The 25,216-nt window shown below is 43.5% G+C and overlaps 1 protein-coding gene across 2 annotated transcripts in view; it reads right to left on the reverse strand.

Moving 5' to 3' along the window:
- Window positions 1-11,637, reverse strand: part of GATAD2A (GATA zinc finger domain containing 2A) — a 93,486-nt gene extending 81,849 nt beyond the window's left edge. For both annotated transcript variants that reach the window (XM_032798800.2, XM_075070938.1), the window contains exon 1: window positions 11,116-11,637. The gene's annotated coding sequence lies outside the window, so the exon portion shown is untranslated. The remainder of the gene's footprint in view (window positions 1-11,115) is intronic.
- Window positions 11,638-25,216: the final 13,579 nt, after the last annotated feature.

The following is a 25,216-nucleotide window of genomic DNA, read 5'->3' on the forward strand; positions in this document are numbered from 1 at the left end:
TCAAACACAGACTAGTTGTTTATCTTTTCTGTCCCTCTACATGTTTGTAGACAATTATGACTGAACACACACTATTTTAAGCCTGTAGACCTGCAGTGATGGAAAATGTTAATTCTGTTGTCTTTAAATAAGGGAACAGCCAAGACTGTCTAACCAATCAGCAAGACTTTTTAAATAATGAAACAGATTTCTGGACAGATTACTTCTTTTGTAGTAATAGCAACAAGAACAAAAAAAAAAAAAAAACCCCAACACACACAGATTCATAGGTTTTGAGGCCAAAAGAAACCATTAAATCATCTAGTCAGACCTACACGGGCCACAGAATTTCAGTTACCCCAGTACTGAGCACTAAAACTTATGTATGATTAAAAGGATATATTCTAGAAAGAGCTTTCAGATCAAGACTGGATACAAGACATGGTACATGGACCACTTTCTTTGGTAGTCTGTTCCAATTGTTAATCACGCTCCCTGCTAAAAACATGCACCTTGTTTCTGATTTGAGTTTGTCAGGCTTTAAAACTTCCAGTCATTGTTTTTTTGTTATGCCTTTCTCCTCTAGGCCCTTCAAGAATTTGCATTTCCTAAAACTATAAATGAACATATCAGCTTATGAGGTAAATTCATTAAAATCTGTAAACAGGAAACAAACTATATTAGTAATGATTACTAGAAAAATAATGATCTAGTGTAGGGGTAGGCAACCTATGGCACGCATGCCAAAGGTGGCATGTGAGCTGATTTTCAGTGGCACTCAATCTGCCTGGGTACTGGCCAGTGGTCCAGGGGGCTCTGCATTTTAATTTAATTTTAAATTAAGTTTCTTAAACATTTATTTACTTTACAGACAACAATAGTTCAGTTATAAATTATAGACTTATAGAAAGACCTTCTAAAAATGTTAAAATGTATTTTATGGCACGCGAAACCTTAAATTGGAGTGAATAAATGAAGACTTGGCACACCACTTTGGAAAGGTTGCCGACCCCTAATCTAGTGGATCACAGGAAGCGTATGCATGCTGGCACAACAAAGATTAGTTACCCACACTTTTATAAAATCAATTTAAAAAAGAAAAAAATTAGTACTAGGTGGAATTTTTGTTCCAAACAGTACTTTGCACTTCTGTGCTACCTGTCATTTGTAACACCCAAAGTATTTTACAGAGATAAGTAGGTACCATCATCCCCATTTTACAGACAAGTTAACCAAGGCATGGAGAGGTTTAAGCAGCTTGTCTAAGGTTATATAGCAAGTCAGCGGCAAAGCCTGCAAGAGAACCCAGATTTCCAAGTTAACAGTCCTGTTCTAAGCTAATGCATAAACCAGTCATTTTTTGACATCCTCTAGGATTGTCGTTTTTTCATTATCTGGGGAAAGCAAGTACCAAGGCCTATATTCAGGTTGTCTAACACTCTCCATTAGAGAAAAATTCCAACGCCTTTGGGGAGGATGTGGAGGGGGGAGAGAGGAGAATGGTTTAACACAGGGGCAGGCAAACTTTTTGGCCTGAGGGCTGCATCAGGTTTTGGAAATTGTATGGAGGGCCAGGTAGGGGAGGCTGTGCCTCCCAAAAACAGCAAGGCATGGCCCGCCCACCTCCTCCCCATTCCCTGATGGTTCCCCTGGGATCCTGGCCCTATCCCCCCCACTCCTTGTCCACCCCCACCACATCCACCCCGCTGCCCTCGCTACCCCCTTCCTGGATGCCCGGCGGGAACTTCCTGCAGCATTCACCAGCCCTGCTCCCTGCCCTCTGACTGCCCGCCCTATCACTACCCGACTCCCCCTGCCCTATCCAGCCTCCCTGCCCCTAGGCACTGCTGGAGAGACCGGTGGCTGGTTTGGTGCTACAGCCGTGCTGCCTGGCTGGCAGCCACGCCTGACGCGCACCGTCAGGCTGGAGGCTCTGCAGCATGCACTAACACTCGGCCACCCACATCTGGGCCGGCGCGCGCGGGTGCAGCTTGCGAGGGAGGGGCCCAGCGGCAAGGCGCAAGGCTTACCTCCCAGCCAGGAGCTCCAGGGCCTGGGCAAGAGGATCCGCAGGCGTCTAGTTGCCCACCCTGAGTTAACGCGGATTCATATGTATTGCAGGGAGCCGCGCCAGATAGAGCATTCGGTAGAGTAAAGCGCCGAGCAAGAGAACGTTTTACTTCCTTATCCCATGCTTTCATTCAGGTTTAGTCAAGAAATAAACTTTCTGAACTTGTCACCATTCCTTTGTTGCTTTGAGATGACAGAGAAAAAACAAGTTTGCAGAATGCCAAAATAACCGCATTTTACATTCTAATTCTAAGCTGGGCCCATATAGCCACCAAGCAGGGGCAGCAGCAACAATGCCTGCACTGGGAACCAGGTAAGCAGAAAGCTTCTCCTGAGGGGTGAAGGAAGCAGAGAAAGGCACAGCCATGTTCCATTTGCTCCTCCCCCTGGTCCATTTCTCCTACCTGCCCCCAGAAGACATGACATGGGGAAGGAGTTTCCTCGCACCCTCTTCTGAGGAGGCTGGAGAGGGTGAGGGAAGGAACTACAGGCTGTGCTCCACGGCCACCCAGAGGGGAAGCAAGTGGGACAATTTGCTCCAGGCCCCACAGGGGGCCCCCATGAGTTTTTCAGGGCCCCTGGAGTGGGGTCCTTCACTCGCTCCAGGGGCCCAGAAAACTCTCAAGGGCCTGGGCCCTGGAGCATCTTTCCAAGGCAATTCGGCCGTGGGTGTCCTGGGAGTGGAAAGACCCGCGGGGGGGGGGGTCGTTCCGCTCTGGGACCCGCTGCCAAAGACCCCAGACCCCCTGAATCCTCTGGGCGGCCCTGCTGTGCCCTCACCTCCAATTACCCCCTGTACCCTACATATGGATCATTATACACACCAGATAACAGTTATCTTTCACTGTCAGCTAGTTTGTCCTACATTGCAGAAGGTTTGGTGTTCGAACCCTACTGAAGAAGATGTATGATTGGGGGGAGGGGGGAACGACTGTTTGTATGGTTGCACATAACATTTGTTTTTACTTTTTTCCTTTATTCCACTTGAGACACCTGGGGCCTGATATGCAGAAGTGTAGAGCTCGGACAACTGCAACTGAAGTCAATGGGAGCTGTGAGCCACAGCACCTCTAGTAGCAAGGCAGCATGGTCTAGTGGAACAAGCATAGGAATAGGAGTCATGAGTTCCTAAATTCTAATCCTGGCCCTGCTACTGAGTCACTAAGTGGTCTCAGGCCATCTCTCGCAGTTTCCCCATCAGAAAATTGGGGATAATACTCTTAACTCATACGGTTAATACTAATGTTTGTGAGGCATTCAGATATTGTAGCAATAAGTGCCCTAGAAAAGACCAAAGACAAAATGAATTACTATGTATTCATTGCAGGTGCTGGATGGCATGCAGTAAATAAGAAGAGACCGCCAGTTGAATGATGAGGATAAAAATACTGAATAGCTACCTCATTCCCTGAGCATGGTTCACCCTATGCACTGAATGAGGCAGGGGTCCTGTGGAAAAAACTGGTATGGGATCTTGTAATTAAAGACTGTATCACAACACATTTCCATAAGGGAGCAGAATTAAGGTTGTACACACAACCTAACACTCTTGTCATTTCCCAGCTTTCAAGTGCTTGACTTTGAAACTAAGTAACATTCTTAACACAGCATTTTATTTATTATATAGTAGGTGTGGCATGGTGGAACAAACAAAACTTGTATTTTACTGAGAATACATTCAAATCATCATGTGTTATCTGGTGTACCAGTTATTGTACAAACAAGTACTGAGGAAAACATAACTCCTGTTAAAATTAAGACAGTTACAGTTGCACATCAACAGAATGTAGTCTCAAATATTTAACACTATACTAGGGCAAAGTTAACTGTGCTTTTGTATCAGGAAGGTTACAGGATCAAGTCTCTAGCAAGGACATGCACTCATTTTCAATGTTGGTGAAGAGGTGCAACATTATTGGGGGACGGTGAGCTGCGTCACTGTTAGACTCCAGTTTAATGTCTTGTTTAAAAGGCAGATTGTCTATTTCCAACAGCGTACAGATGTAAGTTAAAGATAACAGGGTGCTGATTTGAAGGGGATGAGGGCAACATTTCTTCACTCGACTTTCTAATATCTAATACTGTGAGGGAGCTACTATATTACGCTTTCCACACTGGTCTCACAAAACACTGATACCTCAAATATGAAAGGCATTATATAAAAACCAAGGGTTGGTGGAATCCCAACCCCAACTTTAAAAGCAAATCTACTCTCTTCATAAAGGTAGGAGCAACAGCGCTAATTTTGGCTTTGTGAACAGAGAGAAAATGTTTGGGCCTCTTTATAAATATTAGTTCCATCACACCAAGAATTCACAAGTACCCAATTTTTTTTTTTTTTTAATTAATGACCAACTCTCACCCCAATACGGACCCTGCCCCCAAAAGCCCCTGCCACCAAACAGTTTCACAATCACCATTTATTCAACTTTTAATATTACCTAATAAAAGCACATTGAGATCCTTGTTTGAAAGATACTATATGCAGTCAAACTCTTTTGTCTTACTTTAACATAAATGCTTTTTTGTTATGGGATTTATATAATTATATGGGTTTTATATGAAGCCTGTACTTGAAGGTATCTATATAGAAAAGATTTACAGGGATGAGTATCTAGTATGCCATATAAATACCCCAGAGAATTTGTAACCCTACTCACAAAAACAGTTATAAAAGCCCCAGCTATAACATCTTGTGCAATATTAGAAAAGTAAGCATATTGTTTCTCAGATGGATGTGTTACATAAGCATTAAAAAAGTATCCAACACCTGGGACAGGATCTCATTTATAAATATATTAAGTTTTTAGTTATTTTGATTTCTAAATTAGACAAAATGTGCTCATGAACAAGTCTCTTAACATGCATAAGTGAAATAAAAATTATTCACTAACATGCCCCCAATAAACAGATTCAATATCCCTACAAATATGTTTTCTGCACCACAAAACAAGATATAAAACTACCATAATGTTCTCCACTGGATCTACACATAGGAAGCGGTGATGTTTTCCAATGGCAAGTTAAACACACACAAAAACTGACACTGACCTACCCATGAAGTAAAATTAAACTGTGTTCGACACAGCCACCCTGTTGTCTCAGCCTGACTTCTAAATTTCTCAAGAGGGAGTCACCGAGGACTCTTCCAGTTGCTTAGCAACTGCCTTGGGGACTTCACAACATGGACACCGTTTCAGAAGGCACAATGTGCCATAATTTAAACAACTAAGTTCTCAAATCTGGGCTCACCACATTTGTAGTATTTTAATTGTCACAATTAACAAGTTCCACTTACAATTTTCTGCTTCATTTTAATTTTCTTCAAAGGTGTTTTCAGCACTGCTGAAAGGTACCATTAACGGACACAAGTTCTTAAAATGTATCCACAAAACAGGTATAGCACAATTAGTGCATTGAAAGCCCCCATACTGCCCTGCCCATTTATATGAATTCTAGCTTAGAGGGTCTACCTTGGGAGATGGTAGACCCTCTAACTATTAGATCATCTAGTCTTACCGCCTGTAAATATCACCAGCCATTAAATTTCACTCAGATACCACTATATTGGGCCCAATGATTTAGTTAAACTAAGCATTCAGTCCGTAGGAGACTAAGCTACTGTGTGCCACAGGCAGAGAACAGAGGAGAGCTAGGTATCACCAAAGCCTGAGGCCCCTGAAACGGCAGGGAACTGATTTGGAGAGACAGGGAATGGATCACCTCCTAGGAAAAAAAAAAACGAACAAAAATACCAAGGTCTCTGACAATCTGACCTAGGAGAAAATTCCTTCCTAACCCCAAATCTGGGGATCATTTTGACCTGATCATATGAGCAAGACACAACAGCCTAGTATTTAAGAAAGAGGATTCTCTATCTCAGGGGTCAGCAACCTTTCCAAAGTGGTGCGCCGAGTCTTCATTTATTCACTCTAATTTAAGGTTGTGTGTGCCAGTAATACATTTTAACATTTTTAGAAGGTCTCTATTAAAAAAGTCTATAATATATAACTATATTATTGTTGTATGTAAAGTAAATAAGGTTTTTAAAATATTTAAGAAGCTTCATTTCAAATTAAATTAAAACGCAGAGCCGCCCAGACCAGTGGCCAGGACCTGGGTAGTGTGAGTGCCACTGAAAATCAGCTCACGTGCCACCTTTGGCATGCGTGCCATAGGTTGCCTACCCCTGCTCTATGCCATGTCAGAGCACTGGCCCATAACCACCAGAATACATCTTATCACATGTGTCTAGGGAGGCATCCTTCCTCACCCCTGTAGGTGACTGGCTAAAGGCCTGGAGCATGAAATTTGGTCTTAATGTAGAGCTGCAAGTATTATGAGCATGCTGCAATGTAGGCAACCCTGTCCGTGTCCCCCCCCCACAGACCATGAAGGAAGGGATGAACTGGAGGATTCAGAGATTCTGAAGGGACCACTACAAATATTCAGCTGAATTAAAAGCATATATTGTAAGCGATCTAATCTCACTATAAAGACTCCAGATGAAAAACAGCTCAACTGTCACAATCCACTCATTTAGTCTATAATCAGAGGTTCTCAAACTGTGGGCCAGGTCCCAAAAGTGAGTCCCAACCCCATTTTTATGGGATCACCAGTGCTTAGACTTAGACTTGCTTAGGGCCCAGGCTGAAGCCCAAGCCCTGCCGCCTGGGGCCAAAGCCCAAGACTCCCCTTCCCAGGGTCATGTAGTAATTTTGGTTGTCAGAAGGGGGATGCGGTGCAATAAAGTTTGAGAACTCCGGTCTATATGATGAAATCAGCAAATGTGCCAGTTGTTACATATATGGTTGTCCACTGAGAAGTGATTTTCAGCTATCAACTCAGTTCATATAGGACTCAGGGCCATTAAATGATAACCATATTCAACTATTACCAGTGTTAGCTGGATTTGAACCAACTACTTTGAGGAGATGCCAAAATTAGATCAGTGGTAATCACCAGAGAAACACTGCAGATCACTAAAGGATGTCACAGAGAGCCACAAAATAGCTGCACTGATTCATAGATTCTAGGACTGAAGGGACCTCGAGAGGTCATCTAGTCCAGTCCCCTGCCCTCATGGCAGACCAATACTGTCTAGACCACCTGGATAGACATTTATCTAATCTACTCTTAAATTTTATCTCCAGAGATGGAGATTCTACAACCTCCCTAGGCAATCTATTCCAATGTTAATCACCCTGACAGTTAAACTTTTCCTAATGTCCAACGTAAACCTCCCTTCTCAGTTTAAGCCCATTGCTTCTTGTTCTATCCTTAGAGGCTAAGATGTACAAGTTTTTTCTCCTCCTCCTTATGACACTCTTTTAGTACCTGAAAACTGCTATCACATCCGCTCTCAGTCTTCTCTTTTCCAAGCTAAACAAACCCAATTCTTTCACCTTCTTCATAGGTCATGTTTCTCAAAGACCTTTATCATTCTTGTTGCTCTTTCTCTGGACCCCCTCCAATTTCTCCACATCTTTCTTGAAATGCGGTGCCCAAAACTGGACACATACTCCAGCTGAGGCCTAACCAGTGAAGAGTAGAGCAGAAAGAATGACTTCTCGTGTCTTGCTCACAACATACCTGTTAATGCACCCCAGAATCATGTTTGCTTTTTTTGCAACAGTATCACGCTGTTGACTTCATTTAGCTCTTGTGTCCACTATAAACCCTAGATCCCTTTCTGCCGTACTCTTCCTAGACAGTCTCTTCCCATTCAATATGTGTTGAAGCTGATTGTTCCTTCCTAAGTGGAGCACTTTGCATTTGTCTTTGTTAAACTTCATCCTGTTTACCTCAGACCATTTCTCAATTTGTCCAGATCATTTTGAATTATGACCCTATCCTCCAAATCAGTTGAAATTCCTCCCAGTTTGGTATCATCCGCAAACTTAATAATTGTGATGTTTAGCAAATAATGGAGTATCATTACGCGTTGATGTAACATCATAACATAGGCTTGTGTTGCAAAGTTCTTTTCTTACTCTCTATTCTCAAATGCTAGGAGGGAGAGGGTTTTCCCCCTCTCTTCCCATCCTACGCCACCTCATAGCTACCAGCCACAAAGAGTCTCACGTGACTTGAGCATCACAAGTTGACTATCATATACTAAGGCATCCAGTCTTCCCGGTTCTCAATACATAACTCAGAGTACAGCCCGTAGTCTAAAGACCAAAATAGAAGTCTGGAAATCAGAAGAGCTGGGTTCTAGTCCTACCCCTGCCACTGACTTCTTGTGTGATCCTGGCAAATCACTTAATTTCAGGGTTTCTTGATCTGCAAATGTTTATGAAGTGCTTTGAGATTTACACATGAAGAATGGTATACAAGTACTAAATAGCAGCATTATAAAATATCATTCAGGTATATTTAATTCCCTGTAGCCATATATATCATAACCTGCGATAACTAAACATTTGAGTCTTATGCTGGAGAGAAGATAGCAAGCATGAGCAAATTTCCCCCCCCCCACCAAGCTGTCACACTGATAACAACACTTAGTACAGTCACTCCTCATACTGTAACATGCATGCAGTGGTGTTGTAGCCGTGTTAGTCCCAGGATAGTGTGTACTGTACTGCAACTTGGCTTGTCTGTATTTTCTCTGCCTTTCATGCCAGAAGGTGTCACTGTGGCGCCACTTCCACAAAAACTACAGCAGGGACTCCCACATTTATATTACGTACCATTTCTTAATAAAAAGTTGGTCTCCTGGACTGCTCATTCATGGTGACAACACCCCTGTGCCAACTAGAGCATTTGTTTCCATGTAAAAGCAATATTCTAGAAGTATTTAGTGTTTTTCATCTGCCATTAATATACTAACTTGGGGGTGGGGGGTTCTCTCCCTTCCCATCTGTTATGTTGTTCTTTTTCTCCCTCCCCTGCATGTGCTTCTCTGCCACCTGGTCCTTTTTTCCAACTGCATATGCTTCCCAGTTTCCTGCCCCTCCTCTTTCCAAGTGGCAGGGAAGCATGTGCATGGAATCTTCTTCTCCCCCAGACACTTCACTCTCTTCTCCTACTGATGGCTGGTAACTCCAACCTCATTGGTGTCTCTCTTGTCCCCAAGGGTAGCTCACTTCCTCTCTTCCTGTGCAGCAGTGGTCTCCAGTAGAGGCAGCAAAGCTGCTGTCTCACTTCCAGCTGCATTTATAGGCCTCACTGTCCTTTGCATCTAAGAGCCTAAACACCTGTAGAAGCAGCTGGAAACAAGAACTAGCACCATGTGCACATTTAATCTTGATCAATGGACCAGTCTGAGAACCTCTGACTTAGGAAATGGAAGTCTACTGTATGGAACATAAAAATGGAAAGGGCAAGGGTAGCTGGGAAAAAACACAAGAGAAAGTAAAACTTAAGTGACTCACTCGACTCTCTTATGAGAGTCTGAAGGCCACAGACTTAGCATGCATATATGGATCTAGGTCTGATCTGATTAAAGGGGGAGGGGGGAAGACATAAAAAGATAACCACCTAATGAACAGTACTAGGGGACACACAACAGAGACTACTTCAGTGGTTTTGGGCAAATGACTTAGTCTCTATACCTCAGTTTCTCCATATATAAAAACAGGGATAATAATGCCTCAGAAAAACTTAATGTTACATCTTCAAAGTCAAACATTAAGTACTAGCCTTCCAAGTACATCCCATTCTCCACAGCACACCTTTCCATAATTAATAAAATTTAGAGCAGTTATAAATAAGGAGGGTTCAGGGAAAAATCCCCTTTAAAATTTAGTGTATAAGGATCCCCCACACTTTCACTATCCTTTACATAATGAAATGACCAATGCAGACATCTAGGCAATAAGCCTATTTAAATTAAAAAAAAGCAGCAGCTGTAGATCTGTCTAGTCATTGCTGATCCATCATAGGCAGAAAAATCAATAGAGATTGCCTTGATCAGCAAATTAAACTGAAAAACCCACCCCAAGGGGGAGGGTTTATAGCCAGGAAGGGGGACCTTTGGCACCAATGTCTAAACTGCAGGCATAAGCCTTTCCACCCTTTTGCCGGCTACACCTTTAGAAGCAGGAAGGACAGTCGAGTGAAACAAGGCAAGGGGAGGGGAAGAAAAAAAAAAAAAAAAAAAAAAAAGAGGGGGGACTCTTATTCTGACACGAGATTCAGTCTGGCTGCCAGCCGGGTTAAGTGCCACGACTGGGGCTCAACCAAGACACACAAATATGTCCACTCGCCTCCCCCTCAGCACACCTTCCCCACCCTGAAAACCACTGCCCACCCTCTAAGGAGCGTATGCTACACTTCTCCCAAGATAGGAGGAGAGACAAAACAGCCCCCCGCTACTAAGCCCCCAAAAGACCTCAAACTGAAACGCACCCCACTTCTCTAACTACACCCCCCACTCCCTTCAGCACACCACCCCCGCGCAAAATATGCTACCCACCCTCCAACAGAAGAGGCAGATCTGAGCCGGACCATTTTAAAATCGCGCCGTTCAAGGGAATGGGCTTCCCCCTACATCCAACTCCACTACAGGCTCTTTCCAAGCCGGGAGGGAGTGTGTGAGCGTGTGATGGTGGAAGAGGAGGAGGAGGAAGAGGAAGGAGGCAGGGTTGAAAGCTTGTAGTAACTTTCCGAAACAAATGCTTTAAAGGCTCTTTAAAAAGCCCAAAAAAACCCCATGATTTGCACCCAAACCAACCGCATTTTAAGACTCTCTTCCTGCCTGGAATTTTGGAGCGAATCATACAGTGGAAACTTTTCATGCACCCTAGAATTGCAACTCCTTGGTTTCTCTTTCATGGCCCCCACAAGTAAAGGTACAAAACTATTTCCTTTCCAGAGGTATAAATTAAAAAAAAAAATCCAAGGCAGAAATACAGTTAAATTCTAGCAGCCAGACAAGACTTTGCACTTTCCTCAGGTTAACGAGGGCTGGCTTTAGCATCTTTATATTTGGGGAACACTCTTTCCAATTCCCTAAAAGCAAAAGGAGGGGCATCCATGCCAATTTCCTTTTACAAATAACTTCTATTCCCTCCTCCCCCCAAAATAACCCCCATAAGAACTTTGAATCAGTGAACTTACAGTCAGAGGCACTACCACGTAGCTCCCCACAGATCCGCACGATATAGACCCCTTTTCCAGGATTAAATAACTAGCACCCCGAGCTTTTTGTGCAGCCGGGGATCCCTCTCTGATCCTCTCCGCTGCTGCTCCCCTTGCCAAATAATGCGCTTCTTACACATGGAGTCGCGGCGTCACTCCACAGAGCATGCGCACCGAGGCCAGCACACTTTAGCCCATTACTAGCTACCCCCTAAACACAAGGGAGCTCTTAATTAGCTCCAGCCTTGCAGCTGGAGGCTCTTGCTGGGTGCCGGGACATATGGAGCAGCTGGGGGTAGAGAGGGTCGAGTTTCCGGGCAATGATGGGCCAGGTCTGTGACCTGGGGCACCATTGGTAGAAGGGGTCAATGCACATGGCACAAGAACAGGGATTGGCTGGGGGGTTGGGAGACGCCACGGGAGGGATCGAGATGGGTTTTAAGGAGTTGCTGCTTGCAGCAGGGGAACGATGTCTTGTGCTACGTACTCTTCTGGGCCACGTGGATAAGCAGCCAAGAGGAAGAGGAGGTGCTGCTAGCAGCGGATTCTACTAGCCGGCTGGCCCTGGCAGGGGCTCCACGTGTTGGGGGGTGAGTATTACAGGAGAGCGGCTGCCTGCATCCGTTCTGGTTACTAGTGTAGTAACCAGGTGGGGTTTACAGCTCCATTTCTCTTTCCAGTGCGACGGCAGCCTGGGGCTTACTCCTAAATCTTGAGCGGTAGTGGCGCTGCCCAGGGATGAGTGTGCAGAGGTTCACTGCTACTTCATCTCCTTTCGAGGCAGTTTGGTCTACTCCGCCCTCCGCAAAGAACCCCAGCCACCACGTGACTTTTTAGGCCCCACCAATTTACTGTCATGTGAGATTCCAGCTACAATCTGTTGGGCCATCTATTCCTGTGTTTGACTCCGTGGTCTGGCCACTGTAGCCTTCCTAAGCTTCCACCACCTGTGCCGAAAACTTCCCAGTGCTTCACTCTGGTGGAGCTTAATGTTTGGCCAGCAAGAGCTGAGATCTACCTTCTTTCCTCCTTCCTTAGCCTACAGCCCTGAGGCAAGTAGGTGATACCCCAGGGCAGGAGTGGATTTACCATGAAACAAATCATGTGTGCCATGGGGCCCCCAAAATGCAGGACAAATATCTGACAACCTTCCCCTGAGTCCTGGCTGACAATGCTGCAGCAGCATGCATGCAGGCAGGCTGCCTGGATGCCGTAGCCAGTGGCCTCATGCCGCTCCCAGAAGTGGCCAGCTGCTGGCATGCCTCTGGGTGGGGGAGGTGGCTCTACACACTGTGCAGAGACCCACTGTCCCTTCCCCCCAAAGGGCATGCAGAGATGCGCCAGCAGCAGGGTTAAGGCAGCTCCCTGCTTGTGCTGCCTCCCTGCCTCTCTCTGTGCAGTTTTGCTTCTGGATGTGGCTGGCATGTCCCTGTGGCCCCTGGGAGTGGGGAGTGTCTCCATACACAGCCCCAAATGCCAACTCCGCAGCTCCCTTGACCACAGTTCCTGGCCAATGGGAGCTGTGGGGACAGCTCCTGCAGGCAGGAGGGCATGGAGACTCCCTGACCTCAGCCTAGGAGCTGCTGCTGGTCAGGGAGGGGGGGTGCCAGTTGCTTTGGGAGATGCAACACCCTCCTCCCACACTCCAACCCCCTGCCCCAGCACAGAGACTGCATCCAGCACTCAAACTTCCTCTCAAAGCCCACACCTTCTCCTGCACCCCACCCCTCTGCTCCAATCAAGGTACCTCACTTTTTTTTTCATTTACTTCTCATTACTTATATAGGAGGAGGATGAAGGGGGAAAAAAAGAATGAAAAACGGGGAAGATGAGAGAATGTTTTTTCTTGGCTGGGTCTGGCGGGGGCCCCCCCAAAAATGAAGTTGCTCACAGGGCCCCACTAACTCTAAATCTACTACTGCTCTAGGGTTTTACTTATTCTCCCAGCCTCTGATGTTGGAGAGTGGGGTGTGGAAGGTCCCTGGGTAGAAAAGCAAGAAAGGGTTAGGATGGTCATGGAGGCAGCAAGTTTCTTTCCAGGTGAAGTGGGAGAAACTCCTTTTGGTTGTAGGTCTCAGCAGAGGTCAAGGAACCAGCAGTAGTATTACTCTGATACTTCACCTTGGATTGAGGGGGATAGCACTCCAGCTGCTCCTAAAGCTGGAAGTTACTTGGAAGCTAGTATATAGTTTGCTGGGGACACTCAGGGCTGTGGCAGGATTTAATAGGTTTTATTATGTCACAGGTTGGTGTGGTATTAAGATGCTTGGAGGCTGAGGTCCAAAAGACTGCTGGTTCACATAATGTTCTATCTGTACATGTGCTGCACAGTACAATTCCCCCAACACAGAGAACTGATGACTCTGGATAGAAAGAGGAGACTAAAATTGCCTAGCTAAGTTTGTTTACTCTAGCAAAATGATGGTTGAGAGAATAGGATTGCTCTCTTTCTAACCCCCTCATTCCGACAAACCCTTAAACACCTAGGAGGGAAAAGAGATCTTGCTAAGGGACAATGATGGCAAAGAATAAATGGCTATAAAGTGACCATGAATAAACTTAGGCTGGAAATTAGGAGAGAGTTTCTAATCATCAGAGAAGTGATGTTCTGGAACAGGTTTCCAATAGGAGTAGTGGGGGGCACACTAACTAGCTATCAAATGGAGCCTGATAAATTTATGAATGGGATATGACAGGTTGCCTGTGATAGCTGAGGATTGGACTAAATGATCATGGAGGTCTGTTCCAGTCCTATGTAGACAACCTACAGGATGCGGAGTCCTATCACAGAAAAATGGACTTGTGCAAATCACTTAGTCTCTAGGACACCATCTGTAAGACCACAAGGAAAAGACTTGGACAGCATCAGAAACTTAAATAGCTTCCCTGCTGCATAGGAAGCAGCAACTGGGTTGATGGGAGACTAGGTATGAAGACTCCTGTACCTAAGAATCTCAAGATGGCTCATATTATTGCTAACTAAAATTCCACACTGAGTTCATTCTATCATAACTAACAAAAAGCAGCCCGAGAGATCTCTTTAAATACATAGAAAAATATGCCTTAGTTGTAGCATACAACATGAATCTGCCTCCCCCTAGAGAGGTAAAGACTAGGGTGCACTATTAAGAATGGAAGGAAGAGCCCCCACCCCAAATAACTTGCCCAGGATCTACATACACAGAAGCAAATCATGCTTATGGGATGGCTTTATCTGTATGTTTACAATTCCTAATGAAGAACCTTTGAAACTGTATTGTGCCACATCTTAAGGCTGTCAGGTAGATTCAGGTGGGCCAAGTTATTACTGGAATTCCAAATTGGCTGTGGTGCTGAGCTCTCTAACTTGTTTCTATTACTTAAGCTTTGGTGTGGTTCCTGAAAGACTCCAGGTAAGAATCCTCCTCTTTCCTAAATCAAACTGAAACGGAGCTCAGTGAATGACTTAACTGACTCTGAGGTTTGTTTGGTATGTTAAGGGTTCTGACCAGATTATAGTTGTGATTCAGGACTACAAAAGAAGGGCTGTGATGGCTAAATCAATTTTCAGACTATTACCAGTTTATTCCAGGAGCTTGGATTTATCTGGCTTTGCCCTGGATGGGCATTTGCTATGAGAAGCCCAATAGGGATTTCTTGTGTAGCCTCTGAAAGGCTCCAGTTTATCTTGCATCTAGACTGGGATGTTTTTGTGGGAGGTGATCTGTTGACTGGAAGCTCATCACCTTAATGGTTCAGGACAAAGTGAGGCACTGTTGTATCACTTTCAGCAGCATGTATCATGTTAGGGGTTCTGTTTGGCTTTGGAAAAATGAAGATCCTGCCCCCAGATTCAAACCTCTACCACAGTATTTCTTTTAAAATCCAGGTGAGGCATACATCTTGTGAAAGAAAATGAGCATACTGCAGGAGTTTGGAGAGATGAAAGTAGCCACTGACCTTTGCTTGTCCGGCTCTGACTCATGTGCAACCACCATGTTAAGTTTACTAGGGATATGCAGAAAGACTTCTCTGTCTGAGAGGTGGCACTTTCTAACAATTTACTGGTTTGTTATCCTAGCACTCCAAATGGGAATGGCCTTCAGATTTACAACTGTATTATGCATCTAGGGGGTTGTCTGAGTGCTTCATTTTCGGCAGGTGGGATTGTTTTTGTTCTGGTTTGTTGTTCCATAAACATATTTTGAATATAGTATGTCTCTAGTATGACAAAATGCATTGCCAGTTCTCTCTCTCTTAGTCTTGATTCTAGGAATATGGTATTTGATGACTGGCTGTTGAAGCAGACAGATTCCAAGTTTGGGTCTCTCTATGGTCTGGCTTCTTCCTGTGGATCACCTCCTGTAACTTATAGCCCACATAGAGACTTAAGGGTTGGATTGTTTCAACAGCAGCATCTTATTTGCCAGCAGCATCCTCTGTTTCCCAGGCAGCTAGGTATGGGGAATCTTGCAAAGCGGTTATCTGAAGAATGGGCTAGATCAGATCCTCTCACAAAAGATTCATTGCCTTCTCATTATAAAACAGCATGAGAACTTGGGAGTATATCGGGAAGGCTACAGCATCAGAAGTGGAGAGCCTCTTGTTCCACACAGTATTTACAGCAGCCATCTGCCATCTTCAGGGTTTGAAACTTGGCAATGGGACCAGTTGGATGGCCTGCCTGGAACCTTGTTGCCCAACAACCATTAGTTGGGGATATGCCCCTTCTTCCCTCACCATCCCCAAAAAAACGTCTCCACAAAATAGATTAAGATTCAAAGTTCAGTGGTGCACCTCTACTGACAAAGGAAGAAGCTATGCCTGGAGGTTTATCTGCTTATATAACTGTAGGGTGACCAGATAGCAAGTATAAAAAATCAGGACAGGGGGTGGGGGGTAATAGGAGCCCATATTTAAAAAAAAACAAACAAACACAAATATTGGGACTGTCCCTATAAAATCGGGACGTCTGGTCACCCTATATAACTGGCATGGGGAGGGCTTGTTTGTCCTGCATGAGGATGGATGTTTGCTGAAATTTTTATCTTATGGCAGTATTCCAGAAGCATTTTGGCTCTTCTTGGCTTCTTCCAGGTGAGCTTTAGCCTGAGGTAACAATGTCTGCAGTGGCAGCTGGTTTGCTGTAGGACAGTCTATGTTCTGGCCTTTGGTAGCTGGGGATCAAACTGCTGTAGTGTGTCTGTGCATCAAGAGGGACTGAGCAGAGAGAGGATTTCTTTTGGTAGCTGTATCTCTCTTCATGCCCGGGATCTGTGGATGCAGTACTATATCATGGGTGCACAAACTAGTGGTGGAGCAGAACTACATTTACACACCATTCAGTTGTACAAGGGATGAGATAGGACCAGCTCCTACCTTTAATATATTACCTTATCACCAAGGAGTTTCTTCCATCAGGTATGGAGATCATCTCTTGGTTAAGCTTAAAAGACTGAGTGGTACTCACACAGATGTATTTGTGGCAAACCTGATTTGGCTAAAACTAGTGCCATGGTTCATAATGAGTGATTACAGAATTTGTAAAAGCAAACTTTAAATAAAATAGGAAAATTAGAACTGCCATTGGGGTGGCTTTTTGAAATATGAACTTGTGTATGACTGTGCGGAGTTGTTCCACATTGTATAGGTACAGCATTACAGATTGAAGAGAACACGTTCCTTTTGCCCACCTGTATGCTGATGGAAAAACTTGTGGAAGTGAGGTATGACAGACCAGTGGCATTTAGTAGGTAACGATTTGAGGGCGGATGTAGTTCAAATGCAGCTGCTATTGGTGTGAGATGCAGGAGGTTATAATAGGTTGGTCTCTTTGATGGCAAAGTTCAAATCCTTTGTCAGATGCTGCTGTGGAGATGGGGGATTCTTTTCTCAAAAGTGGTGCACAAGAGTCCTTCAGTCTTGAGGCATGAAGAAAGAGTTGGGGAAGCAAACTAGTACTGGAGTTTTTTAAAGTTTTTCAGCTGTGGGGATTACTTGAAAGTTGTACTGGTATTACAAATATTTAACCAATAAAGTTGCAGTGTGCTGCCATTTAAACCACAAATCATGTGTGTGTTGTAACTTTTTGTTGTACCCTGAGCAAAGGCAAAATACCAGTGCCACAGAAGTGTGTCCATGGGAATATGTAGACAAGGTGCAGTAACTCACTCACAACAGATCTGTGCAGAATACTGAAATGATGTACCTCCCGCCACTGACTTGTGTAAAGTTCTATGAAACTACTGCTAGGTAAGTGGAGAAATGCTAGAGCTTTAACTAAATCTTTAACTACCACAGATATATATTTGGTACACAAACTTAAGTATAACCTTTTCTGAAAAATTAGTATGTATCTTAGGAAGAAAAAATTGGTAAGACTTAACAGATGGCTAGTGATGCAAAATTTCTTACAACTTTAAGAATTCTGCTGGTCCACATTGTTTCTCTTCTCCCCCTCTCTTTTAAAAAAAAAAGCAAAAAAGCCAGAACTACTTAGTTGCGAACAGCACAATAATCTGACACTTGAAACAAGGGTAGTCACAGAAGTGGTAAATTACCCCAGCTTCTCTAAGTGTATCATGTAAATAACTTTTCAAGTGGGGATGGAGGAGAGAGTCACTCTCCTGCATTAAAAAAGTGTTATTTAGGAACACTCATTGGGTGCCCTAAATATCAAAGCTGATTCTAAAAAACTTCCTCCTGGCACTACTAAATTTCTTGATCATGATAAGTCTTTTTGGTCACACCAATTGAATATCTGGGCACCTGCATGATCCATTTGAAATGGCCTCACTATAATGCAAGCAAGTAAACAGTGTATCTGCACTTGTATCTACTCCTGGGCCTTCACTTCATCTAGTATGCTGACAGACATTGAACTATTATACCCACATAATGGTTAGTTTATAGCTTGAAACAAAGCTGTTTATATGGACATTTAAAAACACATGAATAGATTCTTCATGCCTGGAGCCACACTGCCTTGCCTTTATGAACACTAAGTAGTGAGCAAGGTCAGTACGTGTAAAGACCTAGAGTAGTGCAGAAAATATTTCAGTAAGTGGTGCTTTTCCGTGTGTCAGTAGCCAACAGAAACTGAGCATGGTGCTGGATGTGCCTTCTTTCATATGAGACCTAAAGCTAAGGTGTTGACCAGCTGCCCTTTTCCACAATCACAGTACTTCTTACGTGCCGTATCGGCGCGTTAAAATCGATTGCTCGGGGATCGATATCGCGTCTGATCTGGACGGGATATATCGATCCCAGAGCGCGCTTAGATCGATTCCGGAACTCCACCAAAACAAACGGAATTCTGGAATCGATATGGCGAGCCGTGCACATCGATCCCGCGCGGTGAAGACGGGTAAGTAAATCGATTTTAGATATTCGATTTCAGCTACGCTATTCTCGTAGCTGAAATTGCGTATCTAAAATTGATTTTCGCGCGTAGTATAGACGTGGCCTCAGAGTAAGGATCTGTTGCTCCAGTGTCCTAGTCAGACATCAGTTTGCGGACCTACACTCTTTTACCTGCCTGAATTCCCTCTGTAGCTTCAATTTGAGAAGCTATTCACTGTCATAATATTGTGATATTCCTATGTTTGCATTTCAGTGGTGATGGAAGTGATCATATATAAAATACAGCTTGTTTAAAAAGTACATAAGAATGGCCTTACCAGGTCAGACCAAAAGGTCCATCTAGCTCAGTATCTGTCTACTCACAGTGGCCAGTGCCAGGTGCCCCAGAGGGAGTGAACCTAACAGGCAATGATCAAGTGATCACTCTCCTGCCATCCATCTCCATCCTCTGACAAACAGAGGCGAGGGACACCATTCCTTACCCATCCTGGCTAATAGCCATTTATGGACTTAACCACCATGAATTTATCCAGTTCTCTTTTAAAGTAAAGTAAAATGACTTGATCTTTCAGAGTGAAAAATGATAGAAATGTAATGTGAAAAGAGAGCTTCTGCTTAACCTGATGGGGGTGGCCACAATTACTTTGTCACTAACAGTTCCCTTTATGACTCTCATGTGATGTGGTGCCTTTGGAGGAGAAATATAAAAGGAGAAGGAGCTACAGAAATAACTTTGATCCCATTTTTTGTCAAAGAATTTTAAGTTAGTGTGATACATATCACCTGACCACATGGTTACTTACTGGAAGCCTTCAAATAAAATGAGCATTTTATAACACTAGCAGTTTGAAGAGTTCAATGTCTGGCTTTAAATAGGCTTGAATCCTGCAAAATGGTGTGTAAACAAGTATTGAAGTTGGGCTTACACTGGTTTGCGGTGTGGTACTAAACTCTTACCACATTCAACAAATGTCAAGTTTTCAACAAAAGCTAGAGCCTAAAATATTTACAATCACTTTTAAAAATCACTCTTGATATAAATACTTGAAAATGAAAATACTTCCATTATCTGAACTTTCACAATGAACAAAATCTCAAACTGCTTACAACTTCCATACACCTTTGCCAGTTACTATTCTGCGAGGATGACTGAGGAACAAATTATATAAATATACAGTTCTTAAATCTGGCCTATAATCTGATAGCTTCTGTATAGTTTTGCCCTATTTTAGTAAGCATACACCTGTATATTTTCCCCAGTATCTTTGTTTACTGTGCATCAGATGATGTATGTTAAAGCAATGCCAGAAAAGTATTCCCTTCCCACTCCTCATCTGGGCCTTGATTGCTGTGTTTGTACCTAATTGAGTACAGAGTAAGGTGTGAACAAATAAGTGAATGAAGTTAGACAGCCATCAGAATTCCAGAGTTGAGATGGGCAGGTTCTAGGTGACAATGTTCTGCAGAGGAGGGCATCAGCTCCACTTCATTAATGAGACTCCTATGTGGACTGGTGCATGGGCTGGCAATAGGTGGGTGGCCCTTTCAGTGTTGCCAGTTAGGCTAATGGGACAGAAGCAGTTGAGGTTTTACCGCCTTTTGGGGGGAAGAGTTAAAAAGAACTAGAATTAGCATGTCTTAGCAGCAGTAAGCTCAAGTATATGTTTATTCTAAGATGAGGTGGAACAGTTTCACTGATGAATGGGTCACAGTTGCATAGGATAAGTGGCATACATATTCTGTTCCAATAATCAGCTGATGCAATATGATCCAGATTCACGCTAAAGCTGAACATCTAATTAGGAAAGCAACATGATTGCAGCTGGAGCCATAAAGTCCTGCTATTAGAGCATTCTCCCCAAGGTCTTTCCCTAGTTCCAACCACCAACTCTATGGATACTAACATGGCTCATCAACTTGAGCAGTAGCTCTTAACCTTTCCAGATTATTGTAGCTCTTTTAGGAGTCTGATTTGACTTGCATACCCCAACTTTCACTTCACTTAAACTATTTGCTTACAAAATCAGAGCTAAAAATACAAAAGTGTCACAGTACACTACTATTGAAAAATTGCTTACTTTCTCACTTTTACCATGTATCAGTTGGAATAGAAATATTGTACTTAAATTTCAGTGTACGGTATACAGAGCAGTATAAAGAAATAATTGTATGTAATTGTAGTTTGTACTGACTTTGCAAGTGCTTTTTTTTTTTTTTTGGGTAGCCTATTCTAAAACTAGGCAAGTATCTAGAGAGTTTGATGTACTTCCTAAAACAGGAGTTCTCAAGCAGGAGTCTGAGGCTCTTTGGGGTAGCATGAGCAGGTTTCAGGGGGGCAGCTAAACAGGTCCAGCTTTAGACTCATTGGGGCTCAGGCCAAAATGCTAAAGCCCCACCACTAGGGCTTGACGGTGAAGCCTAAGCAGCTTAGCTTTGCGGGGGGGGGAATTGCCCTGCCTGCTACCCCCTAATGTCAGCCCTGGCTTTTATATTGCAGAATAGTAGTTTGTGGCACAGGTGGGGCATGGAGTTTTTACAACATTGGGGTGGGGGGGGTCTTCAGAAAGAAAAAGGTTGAGAACTCCCACCCTAGAAGACCTCTGCATACCCCTAGGGCTATGTCTATCTCTGTTTGAGAATCACTGAAGTATGTTCAATACTTCCTCCTTCTCATACCTATAACTCAACCATTTTGTACACCCTTCACCAAACAGTACCTGGAACTCCTTGCTGTTATGATAGAGCAGAATTAAATAGTTGGCAGAACCTGAAAAAAAGGTGCATGGTTTAAGATAAATCCTAATACACTGAAAGGCAGGTGCTTTGAATGCTATGAATTCTATAGAAAAGTCTCTAAAGTACTGACAAGCAATGCTAATTCTCTTATTAAATCTGAGACTCACTTGCACATCAGAGCTTACACTCTCACAAGCCCCTCAATAAGGAAAGGTACAGAGGGACAGGATGGCTTAAAGGAATGGTGAATGTCATTATAGCACCCGGGCTTGCAAGGTTATTACGTGGGAGGTCAGGCTGTCAGCCTCCACCCCAAACCCTGCTTTGCCTCCAGCATTTATAATGGTGTTAATATATTAAGTGTTTTGAATTTATAAGGGGGGGGGGGGTGTCACGCACACAGGATTGCTATGTGAAAGGGGTCACCAGTACAAAAGTTTGAGAACCATAACATTATAGCTTTCACCATTCAAGCCTTGTAGATGGGAGGGGAGCAGCAGATGTGATACAGCTTGACTTTAATAAGGCTTTGGATACTGTCTCACACGACCTTCTCACAAATGAACTAGGAAAATACAACCTAGATGGAGCTACTATAAGGTGGGTACATGACTGGTTGGAAAACTTTTTTCCCAGAGAGTACTTATCAGTGGTTCAGAGCTAGAAGGCCATATCAAGTGGGGTCCCATGAGGATCAGTTCTGGGCTCTGTTCTGTATCTTCATAAATGATTTAGATAATGGCAGAGAGAGTTCACAAAGTTTGTGGATGACATTAAGGTAGGAGGGGTGGCAAGTGCTTTGGAGAACAGGATTAAAATTCAAAAGGATGTGGAGAAATGGTCTGAAGTAAATAGGATGAAACTGAATAAGAACAAATGCAAAGTACTCCACTTAGGAAGAAACAATCAGTTGCACGCATACAAAATGGGAAATGACTGCCTAAGAAGGAATACTGGGGAAAGGGATGTGAGGGTCATAGTGGCTCACAAGCTAAATATGAGTCAATATTGTAACAGTTGCAAAAAAGCAAACATTATTCTGGGCTGTATTAGCAAGAGTATTGTAAGTGTGACAAAGTTCCTCCTCTACCTTGGTGGGTCCTGCGCTTATTTGGTGCATTTGCTCACCTCAGTGATCTTCCCCACAGTCTGGATCAACTTCTCCTGTACTCAATTCTCCCTGTGCATCCTGATAGGAGTTGGGAGGTTTGGGGGGAACCTGGGCCACCCTCTACTCCGGGTTCACCCAGGGCCCTGTGGATCCTGTGGATTGCAGCTGTCTATAGTGCCTCCTGTAACAGCTACATGACAGCTACAACTCCCTGGGCTACTTCCCCATGGCCTCCTTCAAACATCTTCTTTATCCTCACCACAGGACCTTCCTCCTGGTGTCTAACGCTTGTACTCCTTAGTCCTCCAGCAGCGCTCCCACTCCCTGCACCTCTCTCTCACTTCCTTTCCTCTAGCTCCCCCTTCCCTGACTGGAGTGAGCTCCTTTTTAAACCCAGGTGCCCTGATTAGTCTGCCTTGATTAGCTGCAGGTGTTCTAATCAGCCTGTCTACCTGAATTGGTTCTAGCAGGTTCCTGATTACTCTAGTGCAGCCCCTGCTCTGGTCACTCAGAACAGAAAACTACTCATCCAGTGACCCGTATATTTGCCCACTACCAGACTCCTGTACCCCATTGGCCTGGATCTGTCACATAACTAAGACACGAAGTAATTCTTCCACTCTACTCTGTGCTGATTAGGCCTCAACTGGAGTACTGTCCAATTCTGGGTGCCACATTTCAGGAAAGATGTGGAAAACTTGGTGAAAGTCCAGAGAAGAGCAACAAAAAGGAGTGAAGATCTAGAAAACATGACTTATGAGGGAAGATTGAAAAAATTTGGGTTTTAGGCTGGAGAAGAGAAGACTGAGGGGACACATGCTAACAGTTTTCAAGTACATAAAAGGTTGTTACAAGGCAGGGGGAGAAATTGTTCTAACTTCTGAGGATATGACAAGAAGCAATGGCCTTTAATTGCAGCAAGTGTGGTTTAGGTTAGACATTAGGAAAAACTTAACTGTCAGGGTGGTTAAATACTGGAATAAATTGCTTAGGGAAATTGTGGAATCTTCATCTTCAGAGATTTTTAAAAGCAGGTTAGACAAACACCTGTCAGGGATGGTCTGGATAATACTTTGTCCTGCCTTAAGTGCAGGGGACTCTCAAGGTCCTTTCCAATCCTACATTTATATGATTATACTGTGGCAGGTTACTACTGCCTTTAGTCTGCATCCATCCCAATGCAGCAGTGTTAAGTGGTCAACAATTCTAATGGCTAAATACTATTCATACCACCTAACTCCTGAGAAATTGCACATGATCCAGATCAATCCTTAGGAGTCTGGTAGGGAGAGCAGGAAGTACTTGCTCAACTGTTCTGTAATTAGAACATGCAAGGAGCCACCACCTCTACCTTCTGCAGGAGGTTGCAGCAGTAACCTCCACACAGCCACCTGTGTGGAGTGAGGGGAACTTGCCAGCTACAATTCTGGGAGGATACAGAGGAGACAAGACTACTCCCTCCCTATTGAGAAGAAACATATAGGGAAGCCAGTCTTTCCCATTACTTTCTGTGGATAGTCTGTGTCTACCGTCGCACAAAGGAGTGAGGCTATGTACTGGCTGCCCTGTGCACCTTTAGCTTCCATTAGCCCGCAGCCTAGAGTGCAGAGGTGTGGTCTGCCACCACAAGCAGAACAAGGGTGGCAGAATACGGCCCTCACATTTGGCTCTGGCTTGCCAGAGCCAAATGTATCTTTTCACCAGCATAGCCAGCTCCAGCAGCAAAACACCGTATGACCATTCAGAAGGTTGAATAGTTATAAGGCATTCAAAGCACTAATTAGGCTCACATACACACACTCCTAATAACAACACTATGAAAATCTCTTCATATTGCTAGGTTTGGGGGCTCTGTTTTATATTTAGTGACTTAGAGGTTTAATCACATATAAAATTGGGTTTTCTTAAGATTCCACATCAAAAGGGATAGTTTTAAATAGGAGCTAAGAATTATGAGGTGAAACCCAGTCTACAATAAGTGGAGTGCTTTAAACTTTCCTCCAGAACATTCATGCTGAAATGCTTAATATGCACCACTGATGGTGCTGGTCTTCCGTACATTTAGTACATTGGCAACAATTCTCTAAGACGACTTATACTAATCTAGAATTAGTGTAGGCCAAATTGTCTTGATTTATGACCTTTAAGAAACTGTACTGTCATCACAGTTGTATAGGAGAGGTTAAATGGACATAAGTAATACTATACTGACTAGTAAATAAATCTCCCACTTTGATTTTTAATCTGCGTGCATCATTATTTGGCAAGAAATATCTTGTCTGTGGTAAAACCACCTACCTACATTTAGATCAAATTTGGTCTCAGAACACTGGTACTTGAGTTACGTTTACTTAAGTACTACTAAAAAAAAAACCCCAAAACAATCCGGACATAAACTTTTCTTGGTAGTTGTGATCTTAGTGCAATTAACAACCTATATTAGAACTTAACATTTTTCCTAATATCAGTATACAGAAACAGTTTAAATATGAAGAAAAATTGTCTAAGCTTAAAAGCAAAAATATTCTTTTGTTAATGGGGATTGACTTGCAGAGTTGTGCAATGGACCAGATGCTCAAGAAAACAGGAATGCAACTACTTTAAATTTTGCCTCCTAAATCTGTTCTGTCCCCCTCATTTCCACTATCTACCTACCTACGACAAATTGGTGATGTATTACTTGCACTTATGGTCCAAAAGCCTTCTTTGGCATAAAATGGGCAACCATGTAACTTTTAAAAAAACTAGGGAGGGATTTAAAAATATTGTTAGGTCATTGGCCAAAAGTTTGATATTATTTTAATCAAGATACATCTTTGTTTTTATAAAGGAAAAAAGCCTAAAACTTAAGTATGTTGCAACTAGTCAAGCAGCATGAGGAATCTTAACAAT

This window comes from Chelonoidis abingdonii, chromosome 11, assembly GCF_003597395.2.
Source record: "Chelonoidis abingdonii isolate Lonesome George chromosome 11, CheloAbing_2.0, whole genome shotgun sequence".
Lineage (NCBI taxonomy): Eukaryota > Metazoa > Chordata > Testudines > Testudinidae > Chelonoidis > Chelonoidis abingdonii.